This window comes from Nothobranchius furzeri, chromosome 5 (genome assembly GCF_043380555.1).
Source record: "Nothobranchius furzeri strain GRZ-AD chromosome 5, NfurGRZ-RIMD1, whole genome shotgun sequence".
In the NCBI taxonomy this organism is placed as follows: domain Eukaryota; kingdom Metazoa; phylum Chordata; class Actinopteri; order Cyprinodontiformes; family Nothobranchiidae; genus Nothobranchius; species Nothobranchius furzeri.
In genome coordinates, this window is record NC_091745.1 from 31687307 (window position 1) to 31707748 (window position 20442).

A 20442-nucleotide genomic window follows, 5' to 3' on the forward strand; every position below is an offset into this window, starting at 1 on the left:
CTATAGGGGGTCAAACCATGTCCCAAAGGTCACCGGGCCTGGTGTCACTTTAAAGAAGTAGTCCAGTTACACCTTTGTGGGCTTTAACTTGGCTTCTGAATATCCTAGAGAGGTCAGGTTTGTTTTAGAACACTCCAATTAACAGCCCCCATTACCCCAAAAAGGAATGGAGTCATTAGCACTTATGGTTTTTAAATGGCACCCAGAATTATGTTGCACAAAGCACAATTTCACATCATTCTGGGTCCATTTGTGTGAAAACAAGGTCCAATCAGGCTGAAACGTTACAGGAAGGTAGAATCTGTTGAGTTGTAAGTGATCTGAACGTTTCATGATGATATCACTTTCCTAAGGGGGTCAAACCATGTCCCAAAGGTCACCGGGCCTGGTGTCACTTTAAAGAAGTAGTCCAGTTACACCTTTGTGGGCTTTAACTTGGCTTCTGAATATCCTAGAGAGGTCAGGTTTGTTTTAGAACACTCCAATTAACAGCCCCCATTACCCCAAAAAGGAATGGAGTCATTAGCACTTATGGTTTTTAAATGGCACCCAGAATTATGTTGCACAAAGCACAATTTCACATCATTCTGGGTCCATTTGTGTGAAAACAAGGTCCAATCAGGCTGAAACGTTACAGGAAGGTAGAATCTGTTGAGTTGTAAGTGATCTGAACGTTTCATGATGATATCACTTTCCTAAGGGGGTCAAACCATGTCCCAAAGGTCACCGGGCCTTGTGTCACTTTAAGAAGTAGTCCAGTTACACCTTTGTGGGCTTATAACTTGGCTTCTGAATGTCCTAGAGAGGTCAGGTTTGTTTTAGTGTACTCCAATCAACAGCCCCTACAACCACAAAAAGGAATGGAGTCCTTAGCACTTATGGTTTGTAAATGGCACCCAGAATTATGTTGCACAAAGCACAATTTCACATCATTCTGGGTCCATTTGTGTGAAAACAAGGTCCAATCAGGCTGAAATGTTACAAGAAGGTAGAATCTATTGAGTTGTAAGTGATCTGAACGTTTCATGATGATCGCATATTCCTATAGGGGGTCAAACCATGTCCCAAAGGTCACCGGGCCTGGTGTTACTTTAAAGAAGTAGTCCAGTTACACCTTTGTGGGCTTATAACTTGGCTTCTGAATTTCCTAGAGAGGTCAGGTTTGTTTTAGTGTACTCCAATAAACAGCCCCTACAACCACAAAAAGGAATGGAGTCATTAGCACTTATGGTTTGTAAATGGCACCCAGAATTATGTTGCACGAAGCACAATTTCATATCATTCTGGGTCCATTTGTGTGAAAACAAGGTCCAATCAGGCTGAAACGTTACAAGAAGGTAAAATCTATTGAGTTGAAAGTGATATGAACGTTTCATGATGATCGCACATTCCTAGAGGGGGTCAAACCATGTCCCAAAGGTCACCGGGCTTTGTGTCACTTTAAAGAAGTAGTCCAGTTACACCTTTGTGGGCTTATAACTTGGCTTCTGAACATCCAAGAGAGGTCAGGTTTGTTTTAGTGTACTCCAATCAACAGCCCCTACAACCACAAAAAGGAATGGAGTCCTTAGCACTTATGGTTTGTAAATGGCACCCAGAATTATGTTGCACAAAGCACAATTTCACATCATTCTGGGTCCATTTGTGTGAAAACAAGGTCCAATCAGGCTGAAACGTTACAAGAAGGTAGATTCTATTGAATTGTAAATGATCTGAACGTTTCATGATGATCGCACATTCCTATAGGGGGTCAAACCATGTCACAAAGGTCACCGGGCCTGGTGTCACTTTAAAGAAGTAGTCCAGTTACACCTTTGTGGGCTTATAACTTGGCTTCTGAATTTCCTAGAGAGGTCAGGTTTGTTTTAGTGTACTCCAATCAACAGCCCCTACAACCACAAAAAGGAATGGAGTCATTAGCACTTATGGTTTGTAAATGGCACCCAGAATTATGTTGCACGAAGCACAATTTCACATCATTCTGGGTCCATTTGTGTGAAAACAAGGTCCAATCAGGCTGAAACGTTACAAGAAGGTAGAATCTATTGAGTTGTAAGTGATCTGAACGTTTCATGATGATCGCACATTCCTATAGGGGGTCCAACCATGTCCCAAAGGTCATCGGGCCTGGTGTCACTTTAAAAAAGTAGTCCAGTTACACCTTTGTGGGCTTATAACTTGGCTTCTGAATATCCTAGAGAGGTCAGGTTTGTTTTAGAGTACTTCAGTTAACAGCCCCCATTACCCCAAAAAGGAATGGAGTCATTAGCACTTATGGTTTGTAAATGGCACCCAGAATTATGTTGCACAAAGCACAATTTCACATCATTCTGGGTCCATTTGTGTGTAAACAAGGTCCAATCAGGCTGAAATGTTACAAGAAGGTAGAATCTATTGAGTTGTAAGTGATCTGAACGTTTCATGATGATCGCATATTCCTATAGGGGGTCAAACCATGTCCCAAAGGTCACCGGGCCTGGTGTCACTTTAAAGAAGTAGTCCAGTTACACCTTTGTGGGCTTATAACTTGGCTTCTGAATATCCTAGAGAGGTCAGGTTTGGTTTAGAGTACTCCAATTAACAGCCCCCATTACCCCAAAAAGGAATGGAGTCATTAGCACTTATGGTTTGGAAATGGCACCCAGAATTATGTTGCACGAAGCACAATTTCACATCATTCTGGGTCCATTTGTGTGAAAACAAGGTCCAATCAGGCTGAAATGTTACAAGAAGGTAGAATCTATTGAGTTGTAAGTTATCTGAACGTTTCATGATGATCGCATATTCCTATAGGGGGTCAAACCATGTCCCAAAGGTCACCGGGCCTGGTGTCACTTTGAAGAAGTAGTCCAGTTACACCTTTGTGGGCTTATAACTTGGCTTCCGAATTTCCTAGAGAGGTCAGGTTTGTTTTAGTGTACTCCAATCAACAGCCCCTACAACCACAAAAAGGAATGGAGTCATTAGCACTTATGGTTTGTAAATGGCACCCAGAATTATGTTGCACGAAGCACAATTTCACATCATTCTGGGTCCATTTGTGTGAAAACAAGGTCCAATCAGGCTGAAACGTTACAAGAAGGTAGAATCTATTGAGTTGTAAGTGATCTGAACGTTTCATGATGATCGCACATTCCTCTAGGGGGTCAAACCATGTCCCAAAGGTCACCGGCCTGGTGTCACTTTAAAGAAGTAGTCCAGTTACACCTTTGTGGGCTTATAACTTGGCTTCTGAATGTCCTAGAGAGGTCAGGTTTGTTTTAGTGTACTCCAATCAACAGCCCCTACAACCACAAAACGGAATGGAGTCATTAGCACTTATGGTTTGTAAATGGCACCCAGAATTATGTTGCACAAAGCACAATTTCACATCATTCTGGGTCCATTTGTGTGAAAACAAGGTCCAATCAGGCTGAAATGTTACAAGAATGTAGAATCTATTAAGTTGTAAGTGATCTGAACGTTTCATGATGATCACATATTCCTATAGGGGGTCAAACCATGTCCCAAAGGTCACCGGTACTGATGTCACTTTAAAGAAGTAGTCCAGTTACACCTTTGTGGGCTTATAACTTGGCTTCTGAATTTCCTAGAGAGGTCAGGTTTGTTTTAGTGTACTCCAATCAACAGCCCCTACAACCACAAAAAGGAATGGAGTCATTAGCACTTATGGTTTGTAAATGGCACCCAGAATTATGTTGCACGAAGCACAATTTCACATCATTCTGGGTCCATTTGTGTGAAAACAAGGTCCAATCAGGCTGAAACATTACAAGAAGGTAGAATCTATTGAGTTGTAAGTGATCTGAACGTTTCATGATGATCGCACATTTCTATAGGGGGTCAAACCATGTCCCAAAGGTCACCGGGCCTGGTGTCAATTTAAAGAAGTAGTCCAGTTACACCTTTGTGGGCTTATAACTTGGCTTCTGAATATCCTAGAGAGGTCAGGTTAGTTTTAGAGTACTCCAATTAACAGCCCCCATTACCCCAAAAAGGAATGGAGTCATTAGCACTTATGGTTTTTAATTGGCACCCAGAATTATTTTGCACGAAGCACAATTTCACATCATTCTGGGTCCATTTGTGTGAAAACAAGGTCCAATCAGGCTGAAACATTACAGGAAGGTAGAATCTATTGAGTTGTAAGTGATCTGAATGTTTCATGATGATATCACTTTCCTAAGGGGGTCAAACCATGTCCCAAAGGTCACCGGGCCTTTTGTCACTTTAAAGAAATAGTCGAGTTACACCTATGTGGGCTTTAACTTGGCTTCTGAATATCCTAGAGAGGTCAGGTTTGTTTTAGAGTACTCCAATTAACAGCCCCCATTACCCCAAAAAGGAATGGAGTAATTAGCACTTATGGTTTTTAAATGGCACCCAGAATTATGTTGCACGAAGCACAATTTCACATCATTCTGGGTCCATTTGTGTGAAAACAAGGTCCAATCAGGCTGAAACGTTACAAGAAGGTAGAATCTATTGAGTTGTAAGTTATCTGAACGTTTCATGATGATCGCATATTCCTATAGGGGGTCAAACCATGTCCCAAAGGTCACCGGGCCTGGTGTCACTTTGAAGAAGTAGTCCAGTTACACCTTTGTGGGCTTATAACTTGGCTTCTGAATTTCCTAGAGAGGTCAGGTTTGTTTTAGTGTACTCCAATCAACAGCCCCTACAACCACAAAAAGGAATGGAGTCATTAGCACTTATGGTTTGTAAATGGCACCCAGAATTATGTTGCACGAAGCACAATTTCACATCATTCTGGGTCAATTTGTGTGAAAACAAGGTCCAATCAGGCTGAAACGTTACAAGAAGGTAGAATCTATTGAGTTGTAAGTGATCTGAACGTTTCATGATGATCGAACATTCCTATAGGGGGTCAAACCATGTCCCAAAGGTCACCGGCCTGGTGTCACTTTAAAGAAGTAGTCCAGTTACACCTTTGTGGGCTTATAACTTGGCTTCTGAATGTCCTAGAGAGATCAGGTTTGTTTTAATGTACTCCAATCAACAGCCCCTACAACCACAAAAAGGAATGGAGTCCTTAGCACTTATGGTTTGTAAATGGCACCCAGAATTATGTTGCACAAAGCACAATTTCACATCATTCTGGGTCCATTTGTGTGTAAACAAGGTCCAATCAGGCTGAAATGTTACAAGAAGGTAGAATCTATTGAGTTGTAAGTGATCTGAACGTTTCATGATGATCGCATATTCCTATAGGGGGTCAAACCATGTCCCAAAGGTCACCGGGCCTGGTGTCACTTTAAAGAATTAGTCCAGTTACACCTTTGTGGGCTTATAACTTGGCTTCTGAATTTCCTAGAGAGGTCAGGTTTGTTTTAGTGTACTCCAATCAACAGCCCCTACAACCACAAAAAGGAATGGAGTCATTAGCACTTATGGTTTGTAAATGGCGCCCAGAATTATGTTGCACGAAGCACAATTTCACATCATTCTGGGTCCATTTGTGTGAAAACAAGGTCCAATCAGGCTGAAACGTTACAAGAAGGTAGAATCTATTGAGTTGTAAGTGATCTGAACGTTTCATGATGATCGCACATTCCTATAGGGGGTCAAACCATGTCCCAAAGGTCATCGGGCCTGGTGTCACTTTAAAAAAGTAGTCCAGTTACACCTTTGTGGGCTTATAACTTGGCTTCTGAATATCCTAGAGAGGTCAGGTTTGTGTTAGAGTACTCCAATTAACAGCCCCCATTACCCCAAAAAGGAATGGAGTCATTAGCACTTATGGTTTGGAAATGGCACCCAGAATTATGTTGCACGAAGCACAATTTCACATCATTCTGGGTCCATTTGTGTGAAAACAAGGTCCAATCAGGCTGAAATGTTACAAGAAGGTAGAATCTATTGAGTTGTAAGTTATCTGAACGTTTCATGATGATCGCATATTCCTATAGGGGGTCAAACCATGTCCCAAAGGTCACCGGGCCTGGTGTCACTTTGAAGAAGTAGTCCAGTTACACCTTTGTGGGCTTATAACTTGGCTTCTGAATGTCCTAGAGAGGTCAGGTTTGTTTTAGTGTACTCCAATCAACAGCCACTACAACCACAAAAAGGAATGGAGTCATTAGCGCTTATGGTTTGTAAATGGCACCCAGAATTATGTTGCACGAAGCACAATTTCACATCATTCTGGGTCCATTTGTGTGAAAACAAGGTCCAATCAGGCTGAAACGTTACAAGAAGGTAGAATCTATTGAGTTGTAAGTGATCTGAACGTTTCATGATGATCGCACATTCCTATAGGGGGTCAAACCATGTCCCAAAGGTCACCGGCCTGGTGTCACTTTAAAGAAGTAGTCCAGTTACACCTTTGTGGGCTTATAACTTGGCTTCTGAATGTCCTAGAGAGGTCAGGTTTGTTTTAGTGTACTCCAATCAACAGCCCCTACAACCACAAAAAGGAATGGAGTCATTAGCACTTATGGTTTGTAAATGGCACCCAGAATTATGTTGCACGAAGCACAATTTCACATCATTCTGGGTCCATTTGTGTGAAAACAAGGTCCAATCAGGCTGAAACATTACAAGAAGGTAGAATCTATTGAGTTGTAAGTGATCTGAACGTTTCATGATGATCGCACATTCCTATAGGGGGTCAAACCATGTCCCAAAGGTCACCGGGCCTGGTGTCAATTTAAAGAAGTAGTCCAGTTACACCTTTGTGGGCTTATAACTTGGCTTCTGAATTTCCTAGAGAGGTCAGGTTTGTTTTAGTGTACTCCAATCAACAGCCCCTACAACCACAAAAAGGAATGGAGTCATTAGCACTTATGGTTTGTAAATGGCACCCAGAATTATGTTGCACGAAGCACAATTTCACATCATTCTGGGTCAATTTGTGTGAAAACAAGGTCCAATCAGGCTGAAACGTTACAAGAAGGTAGAATCTATTGAGTTGTAAGTGATCTGAACGTTTCATGATGATCGAACATTCCTAAAGGGGGTCAAACCATGTCCCAAAGGTCACCGGCCTGGTGTCACTTTAAAGAAGTAGTCCAGTTACACCTTTGTGGGCTTATAACTTGGCTTCTGAATGTCCTAGAGAGATCAGGTTTGTTTTAATGTACTCCAATCAACAGCCCCTACAACCACAAAAAGGAATGGGGTCCTTAGCACTTATGGTTTGTAAATGGCACCCAGAATTATGTTGCACAAAGCACAATTTCACATCATTCTGGGTCCATTTGTGTGTAAACAAGGTCCAATCAGGCTGAAATGTTACAAGAAGGTAGAATCTATTGAGTTGTAAGTGATCTGAACGTTTCATGATGATCGCATATTCCTATAGGGGGTCAAACCATGTCCCAAAGGTCACCGGGCCTGGTGTCACTTTAAAGAAGTAGTCCAGTTACACCTTTGTGGGCTTATAACTTGGCTTCTGAATTTCCTAGAGAGGTCAGGTTTGTTTTAGTGTACTCCAATCAACAGCCCCTACAACCACAAAAAGGAATGGAGTCATTAGCACTTATGGTTTGTAAATGGCGCCCAGAATTATGTTGCACGAAGCACAATTTCACATCATTCTGGGTCCATTTGTGTGAAAACAAGGTCCAATCAGGCTGAAACGTTACAAGAAGGTAGAATCTATTGAATTGTAAGTGATCTGAACGTTTCATGATGATCGCACATTCCTATAGGGGGTCAAACCATGTCCCAAAGGTCATCGGGCCTGGTGTCACTTTAAAAGAGTAGTCCAGTTACACCTTTGTGGGCTTATAACTTGGCTTCTGAATATCCTAGAGAGGTCAGGTTTGTGTTAGAGTACTCCAATTAACAGCCCCCATTACCCCAAAAAGGAATGGAGTCATTAGCACTTATGGTTTGGAAATGGCACCCAGAATTATGTTGCACGAAGCACAATTTCACATCATTCTGGGTCCATTTGTGTGAAAACAAGGTCCAATCAGGCTGAAATGTTACAAGAAGGTAGAATCTATTGAGTTGTAAGTTATCTGAACGTTTCATGATGATCGCATATTCCTATAGGGGGTCAAACCATGTCCCAAAGGTCACCGGGCCTGGTGTCACTTTGAAGAAGTAGTCCAGTTACACCTTTGTGGGCTTATAACTTGGCTTCTGAATGTCCTTGAGAGGTCAGGTTTGTTTTAGTGTACTCCAATCAACAGCCACTACAACCACAAATAGGAATGGAGTCATTAGCACTTATGGTTTGTAAATGGCACCCAGAATTATGTTGCACAAAGCACAATTTCACATCATTCTGGGTCCATTTGTGTGAAAACAAGGTCCAATCAGGCTGAAACGTTACAAGAAGGTAGAATCTATTGAGTTGTAAGTGATCTGAACGTTTCATGATGATCGCACATTCCTATAGGGGGTCAAACCATGTCCCAAAGGTCACCGGCCTGGTGTCACTTTAAAGAAGTAGTCCAGTTACACCTTTGTGGGCTTATAACTTGGCTTCTGAATGTCCTAGAGAGGTCAGGTTTGTTTTAGTGTACTCCAATCAACAGCCCCTACAACCACAAAAAGGAATGGAGTCATTAGCACTTATGGTTTGTAAATGGCACCCAGAATTATGTTGCACGAAGCACAATTTCACATCATTCTGGGTCCATTTGTGTGAAAACAAGGTCCAATCAGGCTGAAACATTACAAGAAGGTAGAATCTATTGAGTTGTAAGTGATCTGAACGTTTCATGATGATCGCACATTCCTATAGGGGGTCAAACCATGTCCCAAAGGTCACCGGGCCTGGTGTCAATTTAAAGAAGTAGTCCAGTTACACCTTTGTGGGCTTATAACTTGGCTTCTGAATATCCTAGAGAGGTCAGGTTTGTTTTAGAGTACTCCAATTAACAGCCCCCATTACCCCAAAAAGGAATGGAGTCATTAGCACTTATGGTTTTTAATTGGCACCCAGAATTATGTTGCACGAAGCACAATTTCACATCATTCTGGGTCCATTTGTGTGAAAACAAGGTCCAATCAGGCTGAAACGTTACAGGAAGGTAGAATCTATTGAGTTGTAAGTGATCTGAACGTTTCATTATGATATCACTTTCCTAAGGGGGTCAAACCATGTCCCAAAGGTCACCGGGCCTTGTGTCACTTTAAAGAAGTAGTCCAGTTACACCTTTGTGGGCTTATAACTTGGCTTCTGAATGTCCTAGAGAGGTCAGGTTTGTTTTAGTGTACTCCAATCAACAGCCCCTACAACCACAAAAAGGAATGGAGTCATTAGCACTTATGGTTTGTAAATGGCACCCAGAATTATGTTGCACGAAGCACAATTTCACATCATTCTGGGTCCATTTGTGTGAAAACAAGGTCCAATCAGGCTGAAACGTTACAAGAAGGTAGAATCAATTGAGTTGTAAGTGATCTGAACGTTTCATGATGATCGTACATTCCTATAGGGGGTCAAACCATGTCCCAAAGGTCACCGGGCCTTTTGTCACTTTAAAGAAGTAGTCCAGTTACACCTTTGTGGGCTTTAACTTGGCTTCTGAATATCCTAGAGAGGTCAGGTTTGTTTTAGAGGACTCCAATTAACAGCCCCCATTACCCCAAAAAGGAATGGAGTCATTAGCACTTATGGTTTTTAAATGGCATCCAGAATTATGTTGCACGAAGCACAATTTCACATCATTCTGGGTCCATTTGTGTGAAAACAAGGTCCAATCAGGCTGAAACGTTACAAGAAGGTAGAATCTATTGAGTTGTAAGTTATCTGAACGTTTCATGATGATCGCATATTCCTATAGGGGGTCAAACCATGTCCCAAAGGTCACCGGGCCTGGTGTCACTTTGAAGAAGTAGTCCAGTTACACCTTTGTGGACTTATAACTTGGCTTCTGAATTTCCTAGAGAGGTCAGGTTTGTTTTAGTGTACTCCAATCAACAGCCCCTACAACCACAAAAAGGAATGGAGTCATTAGCACTTATGGTTTGTAAATGGCACCCAGAATTATGTTGCACGAAGCACAATTTCACATCATTCTGGGTCCATTTGTGTGAAAACAAGGTCCAATCAGGCTGAAACGTTACAAGAAGGTGGAATCTATTGAGTTGTAAGTGATCTGAACGTTTCATGATGATCGAACATTCCTATAGGGGGTCAAACCATGTCCCAAAGGTCACTGGCCTGGTGTCACTTTAAAGAAGTAGTCCAGTTACACATTTGTGGGCTTATAACTTGGCTTCTGAATGTCCTAGAGAGATCAGGTTTGTTTTAATGTACTCCAATCAACAGCCCCTACAACCACAAAAAGGAATGGAGTCCTTAGCACTTATGGTTTGTAAATGGCACCCAGAATTATGTTGCACAAAGCACAATTTCACATCATTCTGGGTCCATTTGTGTGTAAACAAGGTCCAATCAGGCTGAAATGTTACAAGAAGGTAGAATCTATTGAGTTGTAAGTGATCTGAACGTTTCATGATGATCGCATATTCCTATAGGGGGTCAAACCATGTCCCAAAGGTCACCGGGCCTGGTGTCACTTTAAAGAAGTAGTCCAGTTACACCTTTGTGGGCTTATAACTTGGCTTCTGAATTTCCTAGAGAGGTCAGGTTTGTTTTAGTGTACTCCAATCAACAGCCCCTACAACCACAAAAGGAATGGAGTCATTAGCACTTATGGTTTGTAAATGGCACCCAGAATTATGTTGCACGAAGCACAATTTCACATCATTCTGGGTCCATTTGTGTGAAAACAAGGTTCAATCAGGCTGAAACGTTACAAGAAGGTAGAATCTATTGAGTCGTAAGTGATCTGAACGTTTCATGATGATCGCACATTCCTATAGGGGGTCAAACCATGTCCCAAAGGTCATCGGGACTGGTGTCACTTTAAAAAAGTAGTCCAGTTACACCTTTGTGGGCTTATAACTTGGCTTCTGAATATCCTAGAGAGGTCAGGTTTGTTTTAGAGTACTCCAATTAACAGCCCCCATTACCCCAAAAAGGAATGGAGTCATTAGCACTTATGGTTTGGAAATGGCACCCAGAATTATGTTGCACGAAGCACAATTTCACATCATTCTGGGTCCATTTGTGTGAAAACAAGGTCCAATCAGGCTGAAATGTTACAAGAAGGTAGAATCTATTGAGTTGTAAGTTATCTGAACGTTTCATGATGATCGCATATTCCTATAGGGGGTCAAACCATGTCCCAAAGGTCACCGGGCCTGGTGTCACTTTGAAGAAGTAGTCCAGTTACACCTTTGTGGGCTTATAACTTGGCTTCTGAATGTCCTAGAGAGGTCAGGTTTGTTTTAGTGTACTCCAATCAACAGCCCCTACAACCACAAAAAGGAATGGAGTCATTAGCACTTATGGTTTGTAAATGGCACCCAGAATTATGTTGCACGAAGCACAATTTCACATCATTCTGGGTCCATTTGTGTGAAAACAAGGTCCAATCAGGCTGAAACGTTACAAGAAGGAAGAATCTATTGAGTTGTAAGTGATCTGAACGTTTCATGATGATCGCACATTCCTATAGGGGGTTAAACCATGTCCCAAAGGTCACCGGCCTGGTGTCACTTTAAAGAAGTAGTCCAGTTACACCTTTGTGGGCTTATAACTTGGCTTCTGAATGTCCTAGAGAGATCAGGTTTGTTTTAATGTACTCCAATCAACAGCCCCTACAACCACAAAAAGGAATGGAGTCATTAGCACTTATGGTTTGTAAATGGCACCCAGAATTATGTTGCACGAAGCACAATTTCACATCATTCTGGGTCCATTTGTGTGAAAACAAGGTCCAATCAGGCTGAAACGTTACAAGAAGGTAGAATCAATTGAGTTGTAAGTGATCTGAACGTTTCATGATGATCGTACATTCCTATAGGGGGTCAAACCATGTCCCAAAGGTCACCGGGCCTTTTGTCACTTTAAAGAAGTAGTCCAGTTACACCTTTGTGGGCTTTAACTTGGCTTCTGAATATCCTAGAGAGGTCAGGTTTGTTTTAGAGGACTCCAATTAACAGCCCCCATTACCCCAAAAAGGAATGGAGTCATTAGCACTTATGGTTTTTAAATGGCATCCAGAATTATGTTGCACGAAGCACAATTTCACATCATTCTGGGTCCATTTGTGTGAAAACAAGGTCCAATCAGGCTGAAACGTTACAAGAAGGTAGAATCTATTGAGTTGTAAGTTATCTGAACGTTTCATGATGATCGCATATTCCTATAGGGGGTCAAACCATGTCCCAAAGGTCACCGGGCCTGGTGTCACTTTGAAGAAGTAGTCCAGTTACACCTTTGTGGACTTATAACTTGGCTTCTGAATTTCCTAGAGAGGTCAGGTTTGTTTTAGTGTACTCCAATCAACAGCCCCTACAACCACAAAAAGGAATGGAGTCATTAGCACTTATGGTTTGTAAATGGCACCCAGAATTATGTTGCACGAAGCACAATTTCACATCATTCTGGGTCCATTTGTGTGAAAACAAGGTCCAATCAGGCTGAAACGTTACAAGAAGGTGGAATCTATTGAGTTGTAAGTGATCTGAACGTTTCATGATGATCGAACATTCCTATAGGGGGTCAAACCATGTCCCAAAGGTCACTGGCCTGGTGTCACTTTAAAGAAGTAGTCCAGTTACACATTTGTGGGCTTATAACTTGGCTTCTGAATGTCCTAGAGAGATCAGGTTTGTTTTAATGTACTCCAATCAACAGCCCCTACAACCACAAAAAGGAATGGAGTCCTTAGCACTTATGGTTTGTAAATGGCACCCAGAATTATGTTGCACAAAGCACAATTTCACATCATTCTGGGTCCATTTGTGTGTAAACAAGGTCCAATCAGGCTGAAATGTTACAAGAAGGTAGAATCTATTGAGTTGTAAGTGATCTGAACGTTTCATGATGATCGCATATTCCTATAGGGGGTCAAACCATGTCCCAAAGGTCACCGGGCCTGGTGTCACTTTAAAGAAGTAGTCCAGTTACACCTTTGTGGGCTTATAACTTGGCTTCTGAATTTCCTAGAGAGGTCAGGTTTGTTTTAGTGTACTCCAATCAACAGCCCCTACAACCACAAAAGGAATGGAGTCATTAGCACTTATGGTTTGTAAATGGCACCCAGAATTATGTTGCACGAAGCACAATTTCACATCATTCTGGGTCCATTTGTGTGAAAACAAGGTTCAATCAGGCTGAAACGTTACAAGAAGGTAGAATCTATTGAGTCGTAAGTGATCTGAACGTTTCATGATGATCGCACATTCCTATAGGGGGTCAAACCATGTCCCAAAGGTCATCGGGACTGGTGTCACTTTAAAAAAGTAGTCCAGTTACACCTTTGTGGGCTTATAACTTGGCTTCTGAATATCCTAGAGAGGTCAGGTTTGTTTTAGAGTACTCCAATTAACAGCCCCCATTACCCCAAAAAGGAATGGAGTCATTAGCACTTATGGTTTGGAAATGGCACCCAGAATTATGTTGCACGAAGCACAATTTCACATCATTCTGGGTCCATTTGTGTGAAAACAAGGTCCAATCAGGCTGAAATGTTACAAGAAGGTAGAATCTATTGAGTTGTAAGTTATCTGAACGTTTCATGATGATCGCATATTCCTATAGGGGGTCAAACCATGTCCCAAAGGTCACCGGGCCTGGTGTCACTTTGAAGAAGTAGTCCAGTTACACCTTTGTGGGCTTATAACTTGGCTTCTGAATGTCCTAGAGAGGTCAGGTTTGTTTTAGTGTACTCCAATCAACAGCCCCTACAACCACAAAAAGGAATGGAGTCATTAGCACTTATGGTTTGTAAATGGCACCCAGAATTATGTTGCACGAAGCACAATTTCACATCATTCTGGGTCCATTTGTGTGAAAACAAGGTCCAATCAGGCTGAAACGTTACAAGAAGGAAGAATCTATTGAGTTGTAAGTGATCTGAACGTTTCATGATGATCGCACATTCCTATAGGGGGTTAAACCATGTCCCAAAGGTCACCGGCCTGGTGTCACTTTAAAGAAGTAGTCCAGTTACACCTTTGTGGGCTTATAACTTGGCTTCTGAATGTCCTAGAGAGATCAGGTTTGTTTTAATGTACTCCAATCAACAGCCCCTACAACCACAAAAAGGAATGGAGTCATTAGCACTTATGGTTTGTAAATGGCACCCAGAATTATGTTGCACGAAGCACAATTTCACATCATTCTGGGTCCATTTGTGTGAAAACAAGGTCCAATCAGGCTGAAACGTTACAAGAAGGTAGAATCTATTGAGTTGTAAGTGATCTGAACGTTTCATGATGATCGCACATTCCTATAGGGGGTCAAACCATGTCCCAAAGGTCATCGGGCCTGGTGTTACTTTAAAAAAGTAGTCCAGTTACACCTTTGTGGGCTTTTAACTTGGCTTCTGAATATCCTAGAGAGGTCAGGTTTGTTTTAGAGTACTCCAATTAACAGCCCCCATTACCCCAAAAAGGAATGGAGTCATTAGCACTTATGGTTTGGAAATGGCACCCAGCATTATGTTGCACGAAGCACAATTTCACATCATTCTGGGTCCATTTGTGTGAAAACAAGGTCCAATCAGGCTGAAATGTTACAAGAAGGTAGAATCTATTGAGTTGTAAGTTATCTGAACGTTTCATGATGATCGCATATTCCTATAGGGGGTCAAACCATGTCCCAAAGGTCACCGGGCCTGGTGTCACTTTGAAGAAGTAGTCCAGTTACACCTTTGTGGGCTTATAACTTGGCTTCTGAATTTCCTAGAGAGGTCAGGTTTGTTTTAGTGTACTCCAATCAACAGCCCCAACAACCACAAAAGGGAATGGAGTCATTAGCACTTATGGTTTGTAAATGGCACCCAGAATTATGTTGCACGAAGCACAATTTCACATCATTCTGGGTCCATTTGTGTGAAAACAAGGTCCAATCAGGCTGAAACGTTACAAGAAGGTAGAATCTATTGAGTTGTAAGTGATCTGAACGTTTCATGATGATCGCACATTCCTATAGGGGGTCAAACCATGTCCCAAAGGTCACCGGCCTGGTGTCACTTTAAAGAAGTAGTCCAGTTACACCTTTGTGGGCTTATAACTTGGCTTCTGAATGTCCTAGAGAGGTCAGGTTTGTTTTAGTTTACTCCAATCAACAGCCCCTACAACCACAAAACGGAATGGAGTCATTAGCACTTATGGTTTGTAAATGGCACCCAGAATTATGTTGCACAAAGCACAATTTCACATCATTCTGGGTCCATTTGTGTGAAAACAAGGTCCAATCAGGCTGAAATGTTACAAGAAGGTAGAATCTATTGAGTTGTAAGTGATCTGAACGTTTCATGATGATCGCATATTCCTATAGGGGGTCAAACCATGTCCCAAAGGTCACCGGGCCTGATGTCACTTTAAAGAAGTAGTCCAGTTACACCTTTGTGGGCTTATAACTTGGCTTCTGAATTTCGTAGAGAGGTCAGGTTTGTTTTAGTGTACTCCAATCAACAGCCCCTACAACCACAAAAAGGAATGGAGTCAATAGCACTTATGGTTTGTAAATGGCACCCAGAATTATGTTGCACGAAGCACAATTTCACATCATTCTGGGTCCATTTGTGTGAAAACAAGGTCAAATCAGGCTGAAACATTACAAGAAGGTAGAATCTATTGAGTTGTAAGTGATCTGAACGTTTCATGATGATCGCACATTCCTATAGGGGGTCAAACCATGACCCAAAGGTCACCGGGCCTGGTGTCAATTTAAAGAAGTAGTCCAGTTACACCTTTGTGGGCTTATAACTTGGCTTCTGAATATCCTAGAGAGGTCAGGTTTGTTTTAGAGTACTCCAATTAACAGCCCCCATTACCCCAAAAAGGAATGGAGTCATTAGCACTTATGGTTTTTAATTGGCACCCAGAATTATGTTGCACGAAGCACAATTTCACATCATTCTGGGTCCATTTGTGTGAAAACAAGGTCCAATCAGGCTGAAACGTTACAGGAAGGTAGAATCTATTGAGTTGTAAGTGATCTGAATGTTTCATGATGATATCACTTTCCTAAGGGGGTCAAACCATGTCCCAAAGGTCACCGGGCCTTGTGTCACTTTAAAGAAGTAGTCCAGTTACACCTTTGTGGGCTTATAACTTGGCTTCTGAATATCCTAGAGAGGTCAGGTTTGTTTTAGTGTACTCCAATCAACAGCCCCTACAACCACAAAAAGGAATGGAGTCATTAGCACTTATGGTTTGTAAATGGCACCCAGAATTATGTTGCACGAAGCACAATTTCACATCATTCTGGGTCCATTTGTGTGAAAACAAGGTCCAATCAGGCTGAAACGTTACAAGAAGGTAGAATCAATTGAGTTGTAAGTGATCTGAACGTTTCATGATGATCGTACATTCCTATAGGGGGTCAAACCATGTCCCAAAGGTCACCGGGCCTTTTGGCACTTTAAAGAAGTATTCCAGTTACACCTTTGTGGGCTTTAACTTGGCTTCTGAATATCCTAGAGAGGTCAGGTTTGTTTTAGAGTACTCCAGGTAACAGCCCCCATTACCCCAAAAAGGAATGGAGTCATTAGCACTTATGGTTTTTAAATGGCACCCAGAATTATGTTGCACGAAGCACAATTTCACATCATTCTGGGTCCATTTGTGTGAAAACAAGGTCCAATCAGGCTGAAACGTTACAGGAAGGTAGAATCTATTGAGTTGTAAGTGATCTGAACGTTTCATGATGATATCACTTTCCTAAGGGGGTCAAACCATGTCCCAAAGGTCACCGGGCCTTGTGTCACTTTAAAGAAGTAGTCCAGTTACACCTTTGTGGGCTTATAACTTGGCTTCTGGATGTCCTAGAGAGGTCAGGTTTGTTTTAGTGTACTCCAATCAACAGCCCCTACAACCACAAACAGGAATGGAGTCCTTAGCACTTATGGTTTGTAAATGGCACCCAGAATTATGTTGCACAAAGCACAATTTCACATCATTCTGGGTCCATTTGTGTGAAAACAAGGTCCAATCAGGCTGAAATGTTACAAGAAGGTAGAATCTATTGAGTTGTAAGTGATCTGAACGTTTCATGATGATCGCATATTCCTATAGGGGGTCAAACCATGTCCCAAAGGTCACCGGGCCTGGTGTCACTTTAAAGAAGTAGTCCAGTTACACCTTTGTGGGCTTATAACTTGGCTTCTGAATTTCCTAGAGAGGTCAGGTTTGTTTTAGTGTACTCCAATCAACAGCCCCTACAACCACAAAAAGGAATGGAGTCATTAGCACTTATGGTTTGTAAATGGCACCCAGAATTATGTTGCACGAAGCACAATTTCACATCATTCTGATTCCATTTGTGTGAAAACAAGGTCCAATCAGGCTGAAACGTTACAAGAAGGTATAATCTATTGAGTTGTAAGTGATCTGAACGTTTCATGATGATCGCACATTCCTATAGGGGGTCAAACCATGTCCCAAAGGTCATCGGGCCTGGTGTCACTTTAAAAAAGTAGTCAAGTTACACCTTTGTGGGCTTATAACTTGGCTTCTGAATATCCTAGAGAGGTCAGGTTTGTTTTAGAGTACTCCAATTAACAGCCCCCCATTACCCCAAAAAGGAATGGAGTCATTAGCACTCATGGTTTGGAAATGGCACCCAGAATTATGTTGCACGAAGCACAATTTCACATCATTCTGGGTCCATTTGTGTGAAAACAAGGTCCAATCAGGCTGAAACGTTACAAGAATGTAGAATCTATTGAGTTGTAAGTGATCTGAACGTTTCATGATGATCGCACATTCCTATAGGGGGTCAAACCATGTCCCAAAGGTCACCGGGCTTTGTGTCACTTTAAAGAAGTAGTCCAGTTACACCTTTGTGGGCTTATAACTTGGCTTCTGAATGTCCTAGAGAGGTCAGGTTTGTTTTAGTGTACTCCAATCAACAGCCCCTACAACCACAAAAAGGAATGGAGTCCTTAGCACTTATGGTTTGTAAATGGCACCCAGAATTATGTTGCACAAAGCACAATTTCACATCATTCTGGGTCCATTTGTGTGTAAACAAGGTCCAATCAGGCTGAAATGTTACAAGAAGGTAGAATCTATTGAGTTGTAAGTGATCTGAACGTTTCATGATGATCGCATATTCCTATAGGGGGTCAAACCATGTCCCAAAGGTCACCGGGCCTGGTGTCACTTTAAAGAAGTAGTCCAGTTACACCTTTGTGGGCTTATAACTTGGCTTCTGAATTTCCTAGAGAGGTCAGGTTTGTTTTAGTGTACTCCAATCAACAGCCCCTACAACCACAAAAAGGAATGGAGTCATTAGCACTTATGGTTTGTAAATGGCACCCAGAATTATGTTGCACGAAGCACAATTTCACATCATTCTGGGTCCATTTGTGTGAAAACAAGGTCCAATCAGGCTGAAACGTTACAAGAAGGTAGAATCAATTGAGTTGTAAGTGATCTGAACGTTTCATGATGATCGCACATTCCTATAGGGGGTCAAACCATGTCCCAAAGGTCACCGGGCCTGGTGTCACTTAAAAGAAGTAGTCCAGTTACACCTTTGTGGGCTTATAACTTGGCTTCTGAATGTCCTAGAGAGGTCAGGTTTGTTTTAGTGTACTCCAATCAACAGCCCCTACAACCACAAAAAGGAATGGAGTCATTAGCACTTATGGTTTGTAAATGGCACCCAGAATTATGTTGCACGAAGCACAATTTCACATCATTCTGGGTCCATTTGTGTGAAAACAAGGTCCAATCAGGCTGAAACGTTACAAGAAGGTAGAATCTATTGAGTTGTAAGTGATCTGAACGTTTCATAATGATCGCATATTCCTATAGGGGGTCAAACCATGTCCCAAAGGTCACCGGGCCTGGTGTCACTTTAAAGAAGTAGTCCAGTTACACCTTTGTGGGCTTATAACTTGGCTTCTGAATTTCCTAGAGAGGTCAGGTTTGTTTTAGTGTACTCCAATCAACAGCCCCTACAACCACAAAAAGGAATGGAGTCATTAGCACTTATGGTTTGTAAATGGCAACCAGAATTATGTTGCACGAAGCACAATTTCACATCATTCTGGGTCCATTTGTGTGAAAACAAGGTCCAATCAGGCTGAAACGTTACAAGAAGGTAGAATCTATTGAGTTGTAAGTGATCTGAACGTTTCATGATGATCGCACATTCCTATAGGGGGTCAAACCATGTCCCAAAGGTCACCGGCCTGGTGTCACTTTAAAGAAGTAGTCCAGTTACACCTTTGTGGGCTTATAACTTGGCTTCTGAATGTCCTAGAGAGGCCAGGTTTGTTTTAGTGTACTCCAATCAACAGCCCCTACAACCACAAAAAGGAATGGAGTCATTAGCACTTATGGTTTTTAAATGGCACCCAGAATTATGTTGCACGAAGCACAATTTCACATCATTCTGTGTTCATTTGTGTGAAAACAAGGTCCAATCAGGCTGAAACGTTACAGGAAGGTAGAATCTATTGAGTTGTAAGTGATCTGAATGTTTCATGATGATAGCACTTTCCTAAGGGGGCCACACCATGTACCAAAGGTCACCGGATCTGGTGTCAATTTAAAGAAGTAGTCCAGTTACACCTTTGTGGGCTTATAACTTGGCTTCTGAATGTCCTAGAGAGATCAGGTTTGTTTTATTGTACTCCAATCAACAGCCCCTACAACCACAAAAAGGAATGGAGTCATTAGCTCTTATGGTTTGTAAATGGCACCCAGAATTATGTTGCACAAAGCACAATTTCACATCATTCTGGGTCCATTTGTGTGAAAACAAGGTCCAATCAGGCTGAAATGTTACAAGAAGGTAGAATCTATTGAGTTGTAAGTGATCTGAACGTTTCATGATGATCGCATATTCCTATAGGGGGTCAAACCATGTCCCAAAGGTCACCGGGCCTGGTGTCACTTTAAAGAAGTAGTCCAGTTACACCTTTGTGGGCTTATAACTTGGCTTCTGAATTTCCTAGAGAGGTCAGGTTTGTTTTAGTGTACTCCAATCAACAGCCCCTACAACCACAAAAAGGAATGGAGTCATTAGCACTTATGGTTTGTAAATGGCACCCAGAATTATGTTGCACGAAGCACAATTTCACATCATTCTGGGTCCATTTGTGTCAAAACAATGTCCAATCAGGCTGAAACGTTACAAGAAGGTAGAATCTATTGAGTTGTAAGTGATCTGAACGTTTCATGATGATCACACATTCCTATAGGGGGTCAAACCATGTCCCAAAGGTCACCGGGCCTGGTGTCACTTTAAAGAAGTAGTCCAGTTACACCTTTGTGGGCTTATAACTTGGCTTCTGAATGTCCTAGAGAGGTCAGGTTTGTTTTAGTGTACTCCAATCAATAGCCCCTACAACCACAAAAAGGAATGGAGTCATTAGCACTTATGGTTTGTAAATGGCACCCAGAATTATGTTGCACGAAGCA